The 18,447-nt window shown below is 39.9% G+C and overlaps 1 protein-coding gene across 1 annotated transcript in view; it reads right to left on the reverse strand.

Annotated features, from left to right (window-relative positions):
* TMEM266 (transmembrane protein 266) overlaps positions 1–18,447 on the reverse strand; it is a 95,928-nt gene that overhangs the window by 66,801 nt on the left and 10,680 nt on the right. The window lies entirely within an intron of this gene.

The following is an 18,447-nucleotide window of genomic DNA, read 5'->3' on the forward strand; positions in this document are numbered from 1 at the left end:
TTAACAAAAAAGACAAAAACTCTCAAGGGCAGGAAAGTTATTTAGATTGGAAAAAATTAGACATTCAGAAATTAGGAAACAGCAGATTTGACCTTGCTCACGCAGCCATAATTCTATCCCCTTGTGGGATGATCCTACATGCTGAAACTAGGCAGAACGTTGTCTCGGGAAAAAAGAGCATGTAATCATGTAATAAACAGTCTCATTATTCATAAATATAGCTCATACTTCCTAGACAGAAGTTTAGATGAGCCAAAAAAGATAAAAATTATCTTGTGGAAATCATAATAATCTCTGTGCAAATGCATCATGATCATTGGTCGAATCTTGAACTTTTCAGTACTGCCAATTTGGACTACAGGACAAATAACACTATCTGAAAGAAAGCCTTTAGAGGAGGACTAGCCCAGTACAAATTCCCAGGAGAGCGCAGTCCAGCCCACCATCTTCCAAGGAGCTTGCAGATGTGCGGCATGTGGTGCTTCCAAACATTAAGAAACAGGAGGAGTTGCTCTGTTTGGGATGGCTCTAAAAAGACTTCATTCATGCTCCTTCCCTCTGCCATCTCTTCCCCTAGAAACTGGGGAGAGAGGGCAGGGGCTATGCAGCAAGTCGACAGAGTTCTGTGTCATAAATATGTTCTCAACACATACCACTGCTGCCCTGACAGCTCCTTCGGGCTCTCATTCCAGTTCACATACTGGCACTCTTGAAATTCAGTTGTTCCAATACACTACCAACATTTTCCAGAAAAGGCGCAAGTCCAGCAGGTGCTGTAGCAATCCACGATGTAGCTAATCCTGAAGAAAAGTCTGCTCTTAGCTCCTTAATAAAGAACACGCATTCATTCAGCGAGAAGATTACTCATTTGATCTCTTACTCTGGAGTAACTCTCCAAGCTTGTCATCTACCTTACTGTTTCACAAACTGCCCCCATTTAGCTGCTGGAAATTGGTGATCCCAACAGCTGTTCTCCAAGCTTCCCCATGTGGTTAAGGTGGAAGAAAAAAACCCACAGACAGTGTAGGGCTCTCAAGTCCAGAGAACAAACAAAAGAGAGCAATCGGATATTTAAAAGGTCCCTTTAAAGATTTGTCTAGTCTTTGAAGCCTGGTGTTTCACACAACCATTAGGCACAAGGCTGCCAGCTGTTTATTTTGCTGCATATCTCAACATCTCCTGCTCTACTTATAGCTCCAGCTGCTGGAGACGGGACTTCCATTTGAGAAAGAGTGAGGTCATACCTACACATACAAAGCAGCATCACTTAGAGCAGACATGGCTCTGAATGAGATGATCTCTCTTCACAGCCCAGCACAAGGATCCCAGAAGGGACCATGGGCTTGGCTAAAAACTGGGGCAAGATGCTACGCTGATAGTGCTGCTGGGCTCACGGATGGAAAGCCCAGTATTAGTTCACTCTTGTGATGTGCCACTGCACATGCTTATAGGAACAAGCAGGCATCAACAGCCCCACTGGACTGAAAACACCTGTTTGCTTCTGGTCTGGGGAACTAAATGACTCTGAGCTCAAAAGAAAAAAAAAAAAAATAGTAAGTCCAAGAAGAAAATTCTTCAGACCAATTCTGTGTCTCACATAATCAGCAGCACAAACCTAAGTAGACTGGTACTAAAGCCAGGCAAGCTATTAGGCAAGTCAAAAACAGCATCTGCAAGTAAAGATTTCATTCTAAGAACCAACTATACTGCAAATATATTTTTGAGAAATACTCTCAGACAAAATGAAATTGATTTATATGAATGTATGTTTTTCCTATGTATCTTAAAAGTAAGTATATAATAATTATCCCATTGATGTGAAATACTTTGCTCTTCTCCCAAACAGCACTATGCTTTGTAGTTTAGCTTTTGGAAACAAATAGCCGGGCTGCTTTAATTGCAAATTTACGAATAGTTGTAGTATTTAATCCTAGTGATGCCTACAGAGCAAACCTCACTCTGCAAGAGCAGACAGCTAATAAAATTCTTGAATTCTCACCCTGTCTGGTACTTCAGAGGAAGATTATCTCACACAGAGTATGCAGACAAAACAGTTGTACTGTTCGTGAATGAGAACATTTTTCCTGACTACTGGGAGTCTAAAAATGCAAGATTTAACTGCCTTATAGCATGCAGCATACTGATAGTCATTATTTTAATACAGAGCTAGTGCATTTAACTGTATAACTCTGATAGAATGCACTTGCTACATATTATAGGCCAGGTTTCTGCCACAGACACGGACCTGGCTTCAGCTTCTCCAACACCTCCAAAAGTAAACTTTTAGTAATTGTTCTGTTCAATACTTACCAAATCATAGCAAAAGTGGGAAGAAATCAGTAACATATAAAAATATCACATGCATTTTCAACTTAAAATAATGAATGTTAATTCCTAGGCTGCTCTTTAAATACAGAACTGTAGTTTATTTACAGATGAAAAAAGTTGGTGAGATGAACTGATTAAGAAAAGTTATTCCTATGTAAAATGCCTGGCACTAACTCTGGATCAGACCACAGTAGTTTTTGCCTCTGTATTAAATAATTATAGCAAACATTTATTAAAGGAGAGACAATAACTTCCTGTTGACACTTATATCACATATAACAGTGTCTGATGGAGAAATGTTGTACAACAACAAGTTTACGCAACAGATTCTGCTACCCCAGAGTTTAGCCTGTGGAAGGAGAATGTGAAGGAGATGCACATGAAAAAGCTTTGTTTGCTCACTATTTTATTTAAAATAGAAAATCATAAAGAAAACAGGACGACCCAAACACACTGGCCTACAGAAAAAAAAAAAAAAAATCATTATCCTTCAATGTTCTGTGCTATTGTTCCCAAACCAGAGCAAGTCCATGGAATTCTGCCTTTTCTGGCACCAGACAGAGAAAAGCTTTGGCCACTAGTGTGTGACCCAACACAGCAGTCATCCTGCCACCCTTCACAGCGCTATTTTAGCAGTATCTTATTTAGTACATCAAGTCCCATGACCCATATCCAATAAGGAGGTTCTGTATAATACACTGATCAGATAAAAGGATGCTTTTCAAGCAGGGGTTATGCAAGAGATCCATACTACAGTGCAAGCCCTGAAACACTAAATGAATATTAAGTTATAAATAAAATGAATTCTTGCTCTTTAACCCATAACAGATACCAGCCACCTGCTTGAAATAAAATTGTGTCTACTACATCTGCAAACAGAGACTTTTGTTAAGATTTATCAATTCACCTTCACTAAAATTAAAAAAAAAAAAAAAAAATCACCAAGATAGAGTCACTAACATTTCTAGGAAGTAGGAAACTCAGTAAAATGTGTCTTAAGACAGACGAGAGCAAGGAAGCTATATCTGCATGAGCTTCTGGATTAAAAACATGAAGACCTGTTCAACATGAAGAACCGTTCAACATTTTTCAGAAATATTTTAATATCAACATTGCATTAACCCCTACAAATCAATCACCTTCTGCTACATAATTCATCAATCTCCAGCCAAAGACTCACTAGGACTTTCAATAAAATGTAAGTAATGAGTATGTACTCTCTAACTAACCCAAAGTCCAAGACAACAAAGCAAATAGGTGCCAGAGTCCTGATTAGAACTCATGTTTCTGACTTTTGGTCTGGCACTAATCAGTGAAAAATGCCACTTCGCAGTAGGAAGAAAAGTAAGTGCAGGTTTTGGGTTTTGTTGTTTGGGATTTTTTTGGTTTTGTTTTGTTGTTTTGTTTGGGGTTTTTTTAATACACATATAAAATCTTCCAAAAAGAAAATTAATTCCGTTTTAAAGACTCGCTTGAATCAGAAAGATAAAAGAATGCAAAATCAGTACAAATTCTCCTATAAAATAAGGAGAAATTTCTGCAAGAAATTGAGATTATACTGGCCTCAGGTCAGGGATTTATTGGACTTGAGGCTGTAAAAACAAGTAGCAGAAATGAGACAGACTGCTTGCTGCAAAGACCAATAAGGGGTTTAAAGAGGCAATACCTTGTGCTCATTCAGTTATCATCTTCATAGCTCCAAAACACTGGTCCTTAAAACTGTTATTCTCAACATACTGATTTCAAAAATGAGATTGACAATTGACAGTTCCTGACCTGTTGAGTTTACAACATCTAAAAAACACAGGACAGAAAGCTTTCAGATGATATCAAGTACCTGTTCTCAGTGAGAGCTGTCAAAGGCATCCACTGCAAAATTCACTGCAAAACTGAGACAGGAAAGATACCAAGATGACAATCAGAATTCTATGATTTTTAAGGTCCTAGACATGAACAGTCTTTCAGGGCAAAAAAAGCTGGCCCACTGTTATTCACGTACTACTTAGAGACACATTAGGTACTTCAAAAGGTGTTTTTTAAAGTGACATAAACCTTGCTCCAAAGTACTTAATCTAATTTGGGACAACAGTTACTGTAATAAGATCAAACAGTTTTGAACAAGTGTATACTAAATAGCTTATAAATATAGGTTGGTTTAACAGACCTGTTATATTGAGATACTGAAGACAGGATCTTTTAGGAAAAAATTGAAGGATAGATAGCATGAGAAACAGGGAATGCTTCAGGACAGGAAAACTTCTTTCTTGAATCAAAGATGAACAAGTTTTTGAAAAAATATTCCATTAACAAGTTTTTGTTCGTTTTTTTTCTTTTTTTTTTTTTTAAAAAAATGCACATTATGCTTCTTTAACAACTGGGAATAAAGGAACACTTTCCTGCAATTCACAAAACAGACGTGTGCAAACCAAGCATAATCAACTTCAGAGAATACTCAGAGAGAAGTGTTAGGCAGCATCCAAAGGCTAGAAAAATAGCTGCCAAGTGCAGGCAGGCCAAAACACAGTGCACTCTCATCCAAGAGCAGAGCACTTCTGACTCCTACGGGACCAAGACTAGCAGTGAGTTTAGATCAGTTCAGGCAGCTATACACTTTTAACGCGTTTTACCACTAAGTTGTGCAGCGCTGCAGATGGCAGGCAGAGCACACATTTTATAGGGCAGAACTAATTTCTCCTGTTTTCAACAAGAGCATGGCCCATTTCAAAGTCCCAAGGAATACCCATGCTACAGTGTGGTACGTAAATGTAGCACACAAACTTCCACCCATGTAAGGAATCAATCTATTCATTTGCCATTAAATTACTATGCTTCTCTTGTAAAAAAATACAGTAAAACATGAGCCATAAAAATTAAAGACACAAACTTCTTTCCCTTCTCTGCTTTTCGAGGAAACGTCTTACTGAAAGAAAAGATTGTTTTTCTGTGTCCAGGCTAATAGTTTCCCTCTTCGGATTAGAGAGATGGATTATAGCAGCTCATGCTGAGCTAGCACTGGTGCAGCTGGACTTTGATACTAGTTGCCAGGCTGGCTAGTTTACAGCTAACTCAGGTATAGCTGGACAAGCGGCAGTCTGCAATGCAGCAGCAAATTAACTATTTAACTCAAACCAAAATCCTTTTTCCCTACTTACTGAGAAACAGCAGCTGACAAACTATGGATTTGGCATTCTATCACATGCAATAAGATTTGCTGCAAGTATCTAAAAATATACTTCATGGCTGACAGCCCAAGGAACTGATCAATTAAAGTTCAAGAGGTGCATTTTACAGTCCAGATGTTCTCAAACTGGGCTCCATCGACAACTTACAGAGATGGTTGTTCACATTATACTGATTTTTTTCCCCTTTGCTGTACCAGCATGTGTCCAAAAAATAAAAAGTACATCTACAATTCTTAAAAAAAAAATCTCCTTAAACATTTTCTCCTTTTGTTACAGTTAGCATAAAAATATCACAGCAAATCAATAAGGATGAGAAGCTGACCCACAGACAACTTGGTGTACAGTATGAATCAAACTTGAACCTCTGCTGTAGTATGACCTTAATAAGAGCTCTGAAAGCATGAAAATTACAGGATCCACATGTACATGCATAAACTCTAGATAATAACAAAAATTCCACAGGGCAAACACTCTTTTCCTAACATGACCCACATACTTCTTCAGTAGAACTGGTATCAAAACTTGGGCAAAGACAGGGAAGAGCAAGAGATCTTACTTGCTTATTTAAGGAAAAACCTGGTAGGATTTTGTAGGCAAGTGGATTGCAACAGTGTTACTCCATCTTAATTTATTAAATACTTGTGCCTGAAAGGTTTCCTCCAACACTCCAGTTATAAATGATCATAAAAATGCAAAACTATACCTTGGGGAAGAGATGAGAACTAATTTAAACACGCATTTATCTATGCACTGAAACAAACACAAAGCTATCTCAAAACTGACAAGAATCTAAGCTTGGATACAACACTATCATGCGTCTTGTATAGGGGATACCTGGACATGGACGTACCTGTATCTTCATCCATCTTTGCATTTGGATGTTAAATTAAAAATTGGCAGCTTGACTGCCACTAACACCAAACGCCATCACAGGCGAGAAGGGAAGCAGCTAGGTCCAGCATGTTGAATCAGTAGCTGTTGCTACATATATCTTCCCTTGCTTAAATCACAAGAATCCTTCTAGTTCAGTCCTTTGGGGGTGAGAGGAAGAAAGTGCTTAGACTGATATAAGGAAAGTAATTATAAATTAAGTACCATGTAGCTTCATTGCTTATAGCAGAGAAGTGAAAAACAGGTCATGTACAAAACCTTGATATATCATTTTTTATTTTGATCTTTTGGCTTTCAAGTCCTTCCTTTCTCCTTCCCTTGCAAAGGCACACACTTCTCATAGGAGTGCAAATCTGTAAGCATCCCAACATAGTCTCTGAGGCTGTTTTGTTGCATTTCCCGGAAAGCAGCCTTAATTTTGCCAAGTCAGAAAAATCACTGATCCATCATCTTTGCTACATGCTGTAAAGCAGAGGACTAAAGCAAAGTTCAAGTGTTCATTGTTCTTCCTTGGAAAAGTGCTCTGCTGCTTCAGCGTGTTCCATCTCTCCTTCCCTAAACTGGAGAACTTTTACCCTTGGTTTCACATCTCTGCTTCAGTCACAGCGCTGCTTGGTGGCAGCAGAACATGCATTACCTTCTGGGCTTCTTTCAACCCTTAATAATCCAGACAAACTCCTTGCTCTTATTGAAATACTGGTATGCATTTGGATTCTTTCCTTGAACACCAACAAGTCAGACTCTTGCCCACCATTTCACTTCATTCTCAAGTAACCATTTTTAACGTAAGCCACAACATTCTATCAATTTCTGCAGCGAACATGAATTTGTTTTCACCTAGAATTTCATGACTTTGTAACACGGATCAACAGCTTCATGCATTGCCCACTACACCAGCATTTCAGACAATACTCTGCTAGCAGATTCTTTTACAGACATGCTACCAAATCATCCCAACTCACAACTATTGCTGTGGCTAAAGATGGGGTTCGGTTGAGAAGTTGAGAAGCTATTTCCATGAGTTTTGATGTTGTCTGAAGGGCTATAGAGATCATGGTCACTGTCTTCTTTGTCCCTATTTTTCACGTCTTTTGGCAGCTACACAGAGCAGACAGATTCCTTTATGTATGATAAATGCTACAATCACTGCCATCTCCTTAGGGAAGGCAAAGAGTGCTGATCACAGCTAAAAGGGTATATGGCTCACACTGCAAACACAACTTCTCTACTGCAAGACAGGCTGATGTACTGCACGCTAGACAGCTGCAGATACAGAACACACATTTTGATTAACTGAGTATGCTGCACTTGCTACAATGAAACTATTACTTTGAGTGAGTTTGATCACTTTTGTTGTCCTTTAAGGACATTTTATCACCCTATTGTTTTTCTTTTTAACTTCAGCTTGGGAGACAGAAAACGAGATGCTTGTCTTAAGCAGGATGAAATCTAGAGTAAAATGGTCCTTTCATGATCACCTGTTCCCCAGCCCTTCTAAGCAGAGTACTGAAGTAATTTTACCAAGCTGATAGTTACCTTCAAGCACAAGCTTACATGAGGACCCAGAGGAACATGCAAGCTTACCTTAGACCATACTCTGACATACCTGCAAAAATTACCAGCTATTGACACTGCAGTCAATAATTTCCTATTCCACCTTGGGATCTCAAAGCATTAAAAAGCCTATGTAATTATTCATAAGGTAAAAATACTTTCTCTTCTACACATAAGTAAAATAAGGTACAGCGTGTAACAAAGACATGTCATTTCTCTCGGTAACTCTTACTTGCATGTCTTAATCACACACTTGTTCTTCTTCTCTTTTTTGTTTCTCCCTTTCTGCCCACAAGCACTTTGGGAAGCTTTTAAACGGTTTTATTCTTCAGGGCATTTTTTTGTTTGTTTTGGTTTTTAACACAGTCTATGTTTAAACAGCGTGTATGGTCCTAAGTGTTGCCACAGACAAACACCCACCCAAAATTAAATTCTATAAACAAACAAAAAAATCTCTTGAACACTTTCAGAACTGCTGGTAGCATACAGTAACTAAAAGTGTGACATGCACAGTAGAATAGGCAGTCTTTGCTGATGTAAAAGCTTTTATGGAATGCTGTTCTATTTAGTTCTCACATCAGCTGGATAACAGATGATTTAAAATACAAATATTCTATATCATATACTTCAAACCTGGGCTCTGAATGGAAACAATGCCATTATCTGCTTAACAAAGCCCAATTATTCAATGAATAATCAAGCTACTGTGCAACGTCTGAATGCCCACAATATGTTATTTGATAATATGGTATCTTCTGACCTAGACAGAGCTGCCTATAGCATGTAATTAAAGCTTTCAGATATATTATGTTCCTCTCCTGCCAAATGCTGTTCATGCAGTATGCTTTATATACCCAATGAAAATAACAGAGAAACAGTCTGTTTCAAGCTGATGTGCTGTGTTATCTCTTTAAACAAAACTAGTATACAGCCCCAATATCAGATGTTCTTCTAGGGAGGTACCACCACTACCACCTGTTTTTCCTCTAATACCAAATTCTCCATTTTATAATTTAATATTCTGAAAACTGGCCTTCCCTTTTTCTATCTTCATTCTATGGTAAAAGCGCTCTGCATTGCTTTATGATAGCATCATAATCAAGATAAGTATTTCATTACATTAGACATCACCTGGAGAGAAAGCTCATGTCCCATGTTTTAAAGTCCTTTTTAAAGCTTGTGAAACACAGACACTAGGGCATGAAGTACTCTCTCTCTTGACAAAATGAACTGTGCAAGTCTGTACTTCCCAGTCAATTTATCCAATGTACCTTAGTCCTTATGTAAAGGTATGAAGCAGAAGAAAGCTTGCTTCACCTGTTCACTCTGTCTATTAAATCTCTTCACCAACGTAGTCTGTGAAAGTGCTAGTTATAAACAACAGTGTTTTTAGATAGGGACATGGATCATTTCTCACTAGATGATACACTTACTTCACTTAACCCAGCAAATATCAACCTGATACTAGCTGACACCAGTCACCTAGACACTTCAGTAACTGGCTGCATTTCCAAGTGTGTCAAAGAAATAACCAATTAGTCTATGTCTGCTAGTTCACTGCATCCAACGCTTTTGTATTCAGGCCTTGGTAGGTTACCAGCTACTTTGACTGCAGTCCTTCCCTTCCCCCCCAAAAAGGGAAATCATCTCAGACTGAAAGGAGTTCTTCAAAAGCAACGAGTCTATCTAATCTTCAGAATGAAACAGTGCATTCAGATTGGGAGCAACATTCACCCACTAAACGAAAAAGGATCGAGTCTCTTTCCATAGTTCACAAATTTCAGAAGGGTACAAGGGAGTTGTACTGATGAGCATTTTTAACGAAGAGAGAATGTAATAAAAGAAACAAACAAATAGGCAACAAAAACACCGTTACAACTGGACACTATGTAGCACAATATTCAAAGGGTTATGAGAGTCTCTGAGCTCCTATTACTCCAGCTTTTGAGGGAATCCTTTGCCTGGCACTCCAGGCCTTCCCAGCGTTTCAAAGAATACCTTCATTTACACATCAAAACTCCTCTGCTTTCTGGTAGGATAGGAAGTCTGGGTACCAGCCTAAAAGCAGCACTTCAGGATAACTGTTACAGTCTGTTGCTTAGCCAGAATCATGTTTTACCTGCACAACAATTACCTTTTCTACAGCAGAATAATAGATGCAAGAAAATGGTCGGTTTCTTCAAACTAAAGATTTTTTTAGTATCTTTAACTAAATCTTACCTTTTCCTAATGTTAGTCTCAAGAGTCTACGGTGACCTGACCCTGACTTCTAAGACTGTGGAGAAACTGCCTTATCAGTTATTTCTGTCTCACAAGCAGCAGACTACTAAAGGAATTCTTCCTCATTTTCACATTAGAAAACAATAGCAAGGAGCCAAGTTTTGTAAAGATATCCATGAACCTGAGTGTGTCACAGTTACATCCATCACAGATTTATCCTTCCACAAACTCCTGAATATTTAAATACAATATTTCAAAAGACTTCAGTACAAGTCACACAACTCTGTGCATTTGAAAAAAACCAACCACTACACACTAACTAGTCTCTAAAGTTCTTTGATTTGGGAGCCAAAAGCAAATCTTTATGTTTTTCTGTGCCTTTGTTGTGTGGGTTTTATTTTTTGGTTGGTTGAGGTTTTGTTTGTTTTTTCTCCTTTTGAATTGAAAAAAAAATTCCACAAGTCTTTCAACATTTCACATAAGAATTATCTCCATGCAGCTCAGCAGTGATTGAACAGACGCTACCATTGAGGTGCAGACAGCAGAGCTGGCTGTCCTCAATGATACTGCTACTGCAGAACATCCAGCTATAGATCACCAATAGATAGGCCACCAATAAATATTTCCTTCTCCCAAAAACTACTCAGTATTCCCACTGTCAGCCTAGCTTCACAGCTGTGTACTGAGGGTTAGATTTCCATTTTTAAATACTCAGAAGATCTATTATTGCACAGAATATCTCTTCAAAAACAGTTCAGAGCAAGTCTCAGACTCAGGTTTTCTTGAAAAACTTACAATGAACCTATTTCTCATTGCCTGTTTCAGTACAGGGCAAAAGCTTTCTAGAAAGCAATCTACAGTCTTAAAAAATCGACTCTTAAAAAAAAAAAGACAAGAAATCCCAATGCTATGTTAAAAACTTGACTGCGCTTCCATTCAAAATAACATAAGCACTTTAAAGAACACAGTGAACAAACTCTAGCCACTCTCCTACCCAAAGCCAAAACTACTCTCACCAGCACACAAGCACATCCATTTCACAGTGCACTGCAGCACTGTCCTACATAATAAATATGCACGTAGCAATCAAAAGTGTGGATCCCTGAACTAAGCAGGAAGAAAGATGGTTTCAGCTAAATTACTTGCTTCTGACTCTCTGGTTTTATTAGTACCTCTTCCAGTTTACAAAACTACAGAAATTTCCACGTGGCTATATGAGAAACAAACTGTTGACTGACAAAGCAGACAATGTATTTTATATATATGACAGCTAACTTTCATAAATTTAAAAATTACTTTCAGAGGTACTTTTATCTTCAGGTAAGATCTCAGCATATTATATATACAGACTAATTGCTTTTTCAGTGGTACTCCTTTAGATAACTACAAGAAAGTTATTAAGATTTCAATGTTAGCAATGTGAAATCTGATGACAACAAAAATGTACAATGCTCATGCTGCCAAAGGCAATAAGACTTCTCTTTACCAGTGTTGATCCTTGCTACACAGATAAGCAGGAGTATCTGAATAAACTCAAATGTGCAAGACCTAAATTAACAAAGATTCTTAAAAGTGTCACACTTAGTCACTTAACCTACTACTGACCAATGCATTTAGTATCTGCCATGCATTTAAAGAGACTGCTGTGCTAGGATGCAAAAAGTCAACAGAATTTTTAATGACACATATACAGTACTACCTACATAACTAAGGTTTTCCTAAGCATCTATCACCATTCACAATGTTCTCATTAAAATGTATTTAGATTGCAAATCCCCTGGGACAGGATGTGTCTTTTATCTGTAATTTAACAGTCTACACCACAATGAGAATCCTGGTCATTTTTGCTTTAAATACTAGCACAGCAGCACAAGTACTTTTTAAGGTAGAAGAAGATTACAAATATTCAGAAAACACCCTTTGTGTTCACTCTCTGTGCTTAATTCCCATTTACAGTTCAGAATAAACACTTCAGCTGTCATTTTATTAGCAGTTTTACCTACATAAGAAATTCAAGATGGGGCCAAATTTCCCTGCATAACAATTTCACAGTAAGTGGCAGCCAGATGGACAGCACGCTGCCATATGCTCTCCTTTGCTGAAAGGTAGAAAAGTGAGCAAATATGAATCAGAAAAAAAAAAAGGAAAGAGTGTGGGGAGACAAATATCTCTGCAGTATGCCCATTAATTCATGCACACAGAACCATACACAAACTTCACTGTGCCTTGTACCTTAGGATCTGAACTGCAGGGAAGCAATGGCAATGATTAGGGGGCAGCTAGGCAACAGCTGTTGTCTCCAGCATAATCCTTGCTATATAGGTATGTGTTATTCCTTAATATAGGGAAGGGATGAGAAAAAAAGACATCACTCCATAGGGTCAGCCTCTGGAAGCTGACACTTCTTCCAAGGCAGTGCCAAGAGGCTCAAAAGCTGTACCTACTCTGCAGCCTCCTCTGAATTTCTTTTTGCCCAGAGACAACGTGTCAAAAACTTTTAAGTAAAGCTTGATGTTACCCAAGTCTTGCATTGCTCTTTCAGTTGGAGCAGACGAGCTGGTCATATTATAATGTCTCCAAGCGGTACCTGCCCTTTTGAGCTAGTCCTAAAAATAACACCTTTCAAAGTTAAACTTATCTATTTAATTACACTACTGCTCAGAAAGTCCTTCTTCTTAAGACCAAACAGGGGGGAGAAAAAAAACAAAACAAAAACAACAACAAACAAACAAAAAACCAACAAAAAGAGCATTCAGATTTCTGGAGGTGGCAGCTGGTAATGGAAGTAGAAAAACAGTAAATATGTGCAAGAAAAACCTTTGAGGTTGCTTTTGTTTGAGACACTTGTGCAAGTTAACATATGAACCTTGACCCATTTTTCACTTTACTGTTAAAAAGATGTTTTCAAAGCAGCCAAATTTTATCAATCCAGATAAGAATGTAATTATTTACTAGATGTAGGTTGTAAAATCCAGGCAGCTATTATATACAGAGAAAAATTATGGTCTGCTTGCTGAGACACACCACATGCCTCATGTTTGCAACCTGGATGTTTGTTAACTTTAATTATTAGAGACAGGAGCTCCTTAGTTCACTTTAGAGAACAGCTTTTTAAAAAATTTGTGCCACTGGCTAAATTGACTGGTAGTCCAAACAGTGTACTTTTCAACAAGAAATTATTTGATACACTTGAACAAAAGTATTTAAGGCAAAATACTAAAATAATTCAACAGCAAATGTCTCGCCAACTTCAATAAAATTTGTATTTTGCTATTTTTATACCTAAATTTTCATTTTCTATTAGTGGAAAAAGCTGGTAGGCACACTTCAATATCAGACAAGAAATACTTTCCACTACAAAGACTTTTGCAACTTTGAGAAGCTCTGACAGTTGCCTCATTTGCAGGCAGCCTTTGATGTTGCCTGGAATAGCAGAGATGCTCTTTGTCTTATGGCAATCCATTCAAGTTAAACCGAACTGTTTTCTTACACCTACCTGCTTTTTTTAATCAAGTATTTGGTGGCCTCTCAAAAAAAGAAAATCAAACGGACACGAAGTCCATGTACACAATGGCTGGGCAGCTTGTCCCTCTGACAGAACAGCGGCAGACAGCGTGCTATGGAGCACTGACAGGTTGCTGAAGTAAAAAAGCAGAGTGGCAGGACAGACAGCAGAAAGGAGGATGAAACAGGTCAAATTTCACCCACTGTTTCCCTAGATAAAGCACAGACCCTGTAGGTCCTTCCTCATTCACAAAATAACAACCTTACCAAGCAAGGCAATTACCTGAATTAGAAATCACTACTGAAGGCTCAAATCCCACTTAGGGATTTCTTAAGGTCAACAAGGGAAGTTTATACCTTGATAAAATGTTGTTTTACAAAAAGAAAAATAAAAAAGTCACTAAAAAACCCACAATACTAAGAGGTTGTGTGTTAGGAGCTAATTTGCAAGGTGGTTATTTGGTTTGAAAGTTAAGCTACCGAAAATTAGGAAGCATATTTAAAAGAGCCTATAACTTAAGCTCCATTTGCACTGATCCTCTTTTTAACTGTTAAGATCACACACTATTTTTCCTGTAAATCGTTGGCTCATTCAATGAACAGCATAGCTCACAACACAGAACTACATTTACACAACCTTAAACTAGGCATTTTCCCACTTACAGGTCTGACATTGCAACCAAAATATTTGAACATATATCTTTAAATTTAGCTTTGTTTGTGTATAACGCTATAGATGCACATGGTGCTCTACATGACACAAGGAAATATATAGCGATCACGATGAAAAATTTTACAGTTGAAATATATCAAAGCAACATTGAGCCTTAGACAAGATAAAATGGTAGGGAGACAGAGGGACAATCTCTTTATGCTTTAAGTATTATGATTTTGAATAAAGCAAGAAATAAGCCAACATTACATGTTATAATGCTTAGCTAATGACAAAAGCATCATTAGAAAGTCTCCATTGCTACTTGAGTTTACTAGAAGGCCTATCTTTCATTATACTCACGCAAAACCAGTGATTTCAACAGGATTACATGGATGTAACACAGCTCATTGTGACCTTATAACTAAATTAAGAATTAAACCCTAATACATCACTCTTGTCAAGCCAAATCCTAAGCCCAGCAAATAGGGGGACTGAAATATGACAGAGAGACTGAAGCAAACCTACTGCTAGCTTTCACCTAGCCTCTGCCCCCAATGTAACATCTAAGAATTTGGTGGAAAAAAAAAAAAATCTTTCTTTCACCTTGGGAAAGGACCCTCTAGAGTAAAAAAATTCACAACAGTCAAGTTTCATCCCACAGTGACAACAAAATAATATTTCCCATTTTTCTCTTGAAGATGGAATTTCACCAACTATCCTCATGTCCACCTACACTACAAAAATACTTCTAAAAACATTTTCAGAGTTCAGGATTTTTTGCAAACTCCCCATTTTCCAACACTGCACATTCCAGACTTGCCCTTCATACTGTTCAACCTAATGAGGGCATGGCAAATGAGTGTCCACAGCACACAGTATCAGGCTAGAACCAGTGAGGACAAGAAAAGGAGGAATCAAATAATGGTCTTCTTCTCACATACCAACTAGCACTGAAAATTCTGCAAACAGCACTTGGCTGACACTTTTGATGATAACACACAAGGCAGAAGGGACTCCAGCTCACTCTCCTATGTTAATATTGGTTCTGCAGTATCCACGAGGACAAAGTATTTTCCCTTGTTAAGTAACCCCCATTGTCCAGGAAGCAGATGAGTTGAGCACCACTACACCAACACAACACCCTATTTGTCGCTCACGGAGAGTTTTATACCACGTAACACAATTCAGTTAACTGTTGTTCTCTTGGCAGATAATACAACTAATTTACATGAATACCGATGATATATTATAGGTAAATTTTAGTCACATCAGGATTTCATAGGGCAATGCAGTTTCTCCTAATTTAGATGTAATCACATGTAATAACACCAAAACCACACTCCTGATAGTGCTTGAGGTTTTGCTAGTTCTGTGCCTCTGTGCTAATAGTAATCTGTGATGCAATATTACTGCAGAGTCAGAACCTGCAGTGTATAGACCATAAGAGATGAAACATCAAGCTGCCAGGTAGGCAGGTTTCAGGGAGTCACCACTGAACCCAAGTTGGAATAAGAGCACAGGAGTACCTGGGGCAGGGAAAGGGGATGTATAATTAGCTGTACGCATCTTTTACAAGGCACTTTCAGAATTATAATCATGTATACACAAAACTAACCTTTGGGAACAGACACAGTGATAGGGAAAACAGCTATACCGTGCATTATGCTCTGCGTTTATGCTGTCAGTCACAACCTGAAAATATTTCAGCTGAGTAGCCTGCTTGCACTAGCTCCTGCACTGCAAGCACACATAGCTCACATCTTAATTTTCCTACTGACCTTTTCATAAACTGGTTGGAATTAAGATCTCCACCTCACTCGCTGCTCTAGTTCTGAAGCTGGAATAGCTGCTACGTACTCTTGCTACATGTAGTCTTTGCCTACTTTTTTCTTTAGCATAGTCACTACCTGCTAATCACACCTAACTTTTTGTACAACTTATACCTCTTTTCACCTTCCAGGTAAAAACCTCACCTTGCACTGAACAAAGGCAAGTCAATTTTACAATTCAATGGGTAGCATCAAGACAGACCTGCAAAACTCCACTTTGTTCAGAAATTGACAGGAAAGAGTATGTGTGTGCATTGCTTCAGGAATGTGGACTCTTTACTTATATAGTCACTTCACTGACTGCAAGCATACTTTTAACAGCATTTAGGAACCATAACACGTTTGAAGCAGTACACGCTTGCTTCTTACTCTGCATCCTCTGTACATGAGACGTATTCCTTCTCTGCACAGAGTATACTGCCTTACAATAGAGATACTGTTTGCTAGATCAAGTAACAGCTTCTCCCATACAAGATAATAGTTGCAAAATGTTAATCACAATACCTTGTTGCAAAGCACTTACATGCTACTACTGTACAGTCTAATTTATAATCCTCCTCTAAGATGACCATGCTACTAACAACCCATTTACAAGTGTCCTGCAGGAACTTGCAGCATCTTTACAAGAACCACCAGAAACCACTGAGTATCATCTCACTTGATCCATATTGGGGAAATAATGTTTTACAGCACATTAAAAATAGACAGGTAGATTACCATTCTTCATTTATGCAAATTCAGTATTAACACTTGCAAAACACATAGGAATTCCGACTGACACATCAAAACCCAGCAATTTCTGACTCCATATTCCTATTACATGACAGGTGCCCTGTGTTCAGACAAATGAGGCTTTTCTGCCGATTGCATTCACAGCTGTAAATATCCCTACATCATTACCCATTTTACTTCTTTTACCTATACAATCTTTTGCAGCTGTTACAATGGTATCAGGTGCATGCCCCATTTAATACAGAGCTTGTAGGTTGGTTTGCTCTCAAACACACCTAGAAGAACAATGATATTCTGCTTGAGACATATTTAGCAGATCATTTTCCTAAATTCATAATACTAACAAACTTTGAAACCATGCACATTCATGTACTATTTTCCTTAAGTAAAGTTACCGTAATATGCGATCCTCTTATAGCACACAAATCCTGACAGGTTATAGATTTCACTTCTATAGATATAACAAAAAAAGGCCTACTAAGTTTCTCACATTTTTACAAAAGGCAAACCAAAAATTGCCTGGTTAAGAGCAGCCTAAAAGGATTTCAACTTCCAAAAAGACACTACTGTTCCTTTTCTCATTGTGGCAAGCAATGATGCTAGTCTAGTACAGAAGGTTTCCAACAAGAGCTGCAGCATCTTGTAGACTTATAGCACTCTCAATGAAGAAATCGTTCAAGCGGCCGTCTCGCAGAGGTATTACGCGTCAGGTGGGATTTCACACAAAGAATAAAGGCGACTTTCACGCTAAGGTATTATCGGGGTTATTTGTATTCCAGAACCGCACGCCAGAAGTTGGCAGCCCGCGCCCGTCCTGAGGCGCAGGATCCGTGGGGGTCTGGCTGTGGGGGGTGACCGCGGGGCGGGGGGCGCCCGGCGACCCCCCAGGCGCCCTCCTGAGGGAGCAACGCCTCCCCGGCGCGCGCCGAGGCGGCCGCGGCCCCGCACCACAGGCGGGCACAGCCCGGAGACCTCCCACCCCCGGCCCGCGCCGCCCCGTCCGCATCCCGGCTGACCCGGTAGAAGGGTGCTCCGGCCCCGCCGCAGGCCGGCCCGCGGCTGGGCGCCTCAAAACGCCCCCCCCCCCCCCGGCCCCGCCGCCGGGAAGTTGGTGGAAGGCGGCGCCCGCTATCAAACTTTCTCCACCGCGGAGCGGCTCCCCGCGCTCCGTCCGCCAGCGCGGCCCCGCCAGAGTGGCGCTGGGACCCCGCCGGGCCGCTCTGCCCGCCCCCGGGGGCGGCCCGCCGCGGCGGCAGGGCGTACGGCGGCACCGGGAGGCGGAGGGGGGTCCCCAGCGCCGCGCACGGCCGCGCCGGGGCACGGCACATACCTGCTGCCCGCAGCGGCGGCACCCGCGCAGCCCTGCTCCGCCAACGGTCCGGCGCGCGCCCCGCGGGGGAGGGGGACTGCCTGCGCGCGAGCCCGTGCGCGCGCGCCCGCCCTCCCCTCGCGGGTCGCCTAGGAAACAACGGGCCGTCGCTCAGGCCGGTGAGCAGAAGGGGAAGGGGGGGAGGCGGTTTAAAGGGGGCGCGCGCGCGTGCTCGCCCCGCAT

This window comes from Nesoenas mayeri, assembly GCF_963082525.1.
Source record: "Nesoenas mayeri genome assembly, chromosome: 11".
NCBI classification, from domain to species: Eukaryota; Metazoa; Chordata; class Aves; order Columbiformes; family Columbidae; genus Nesoenas; species Nesoenas mayeri.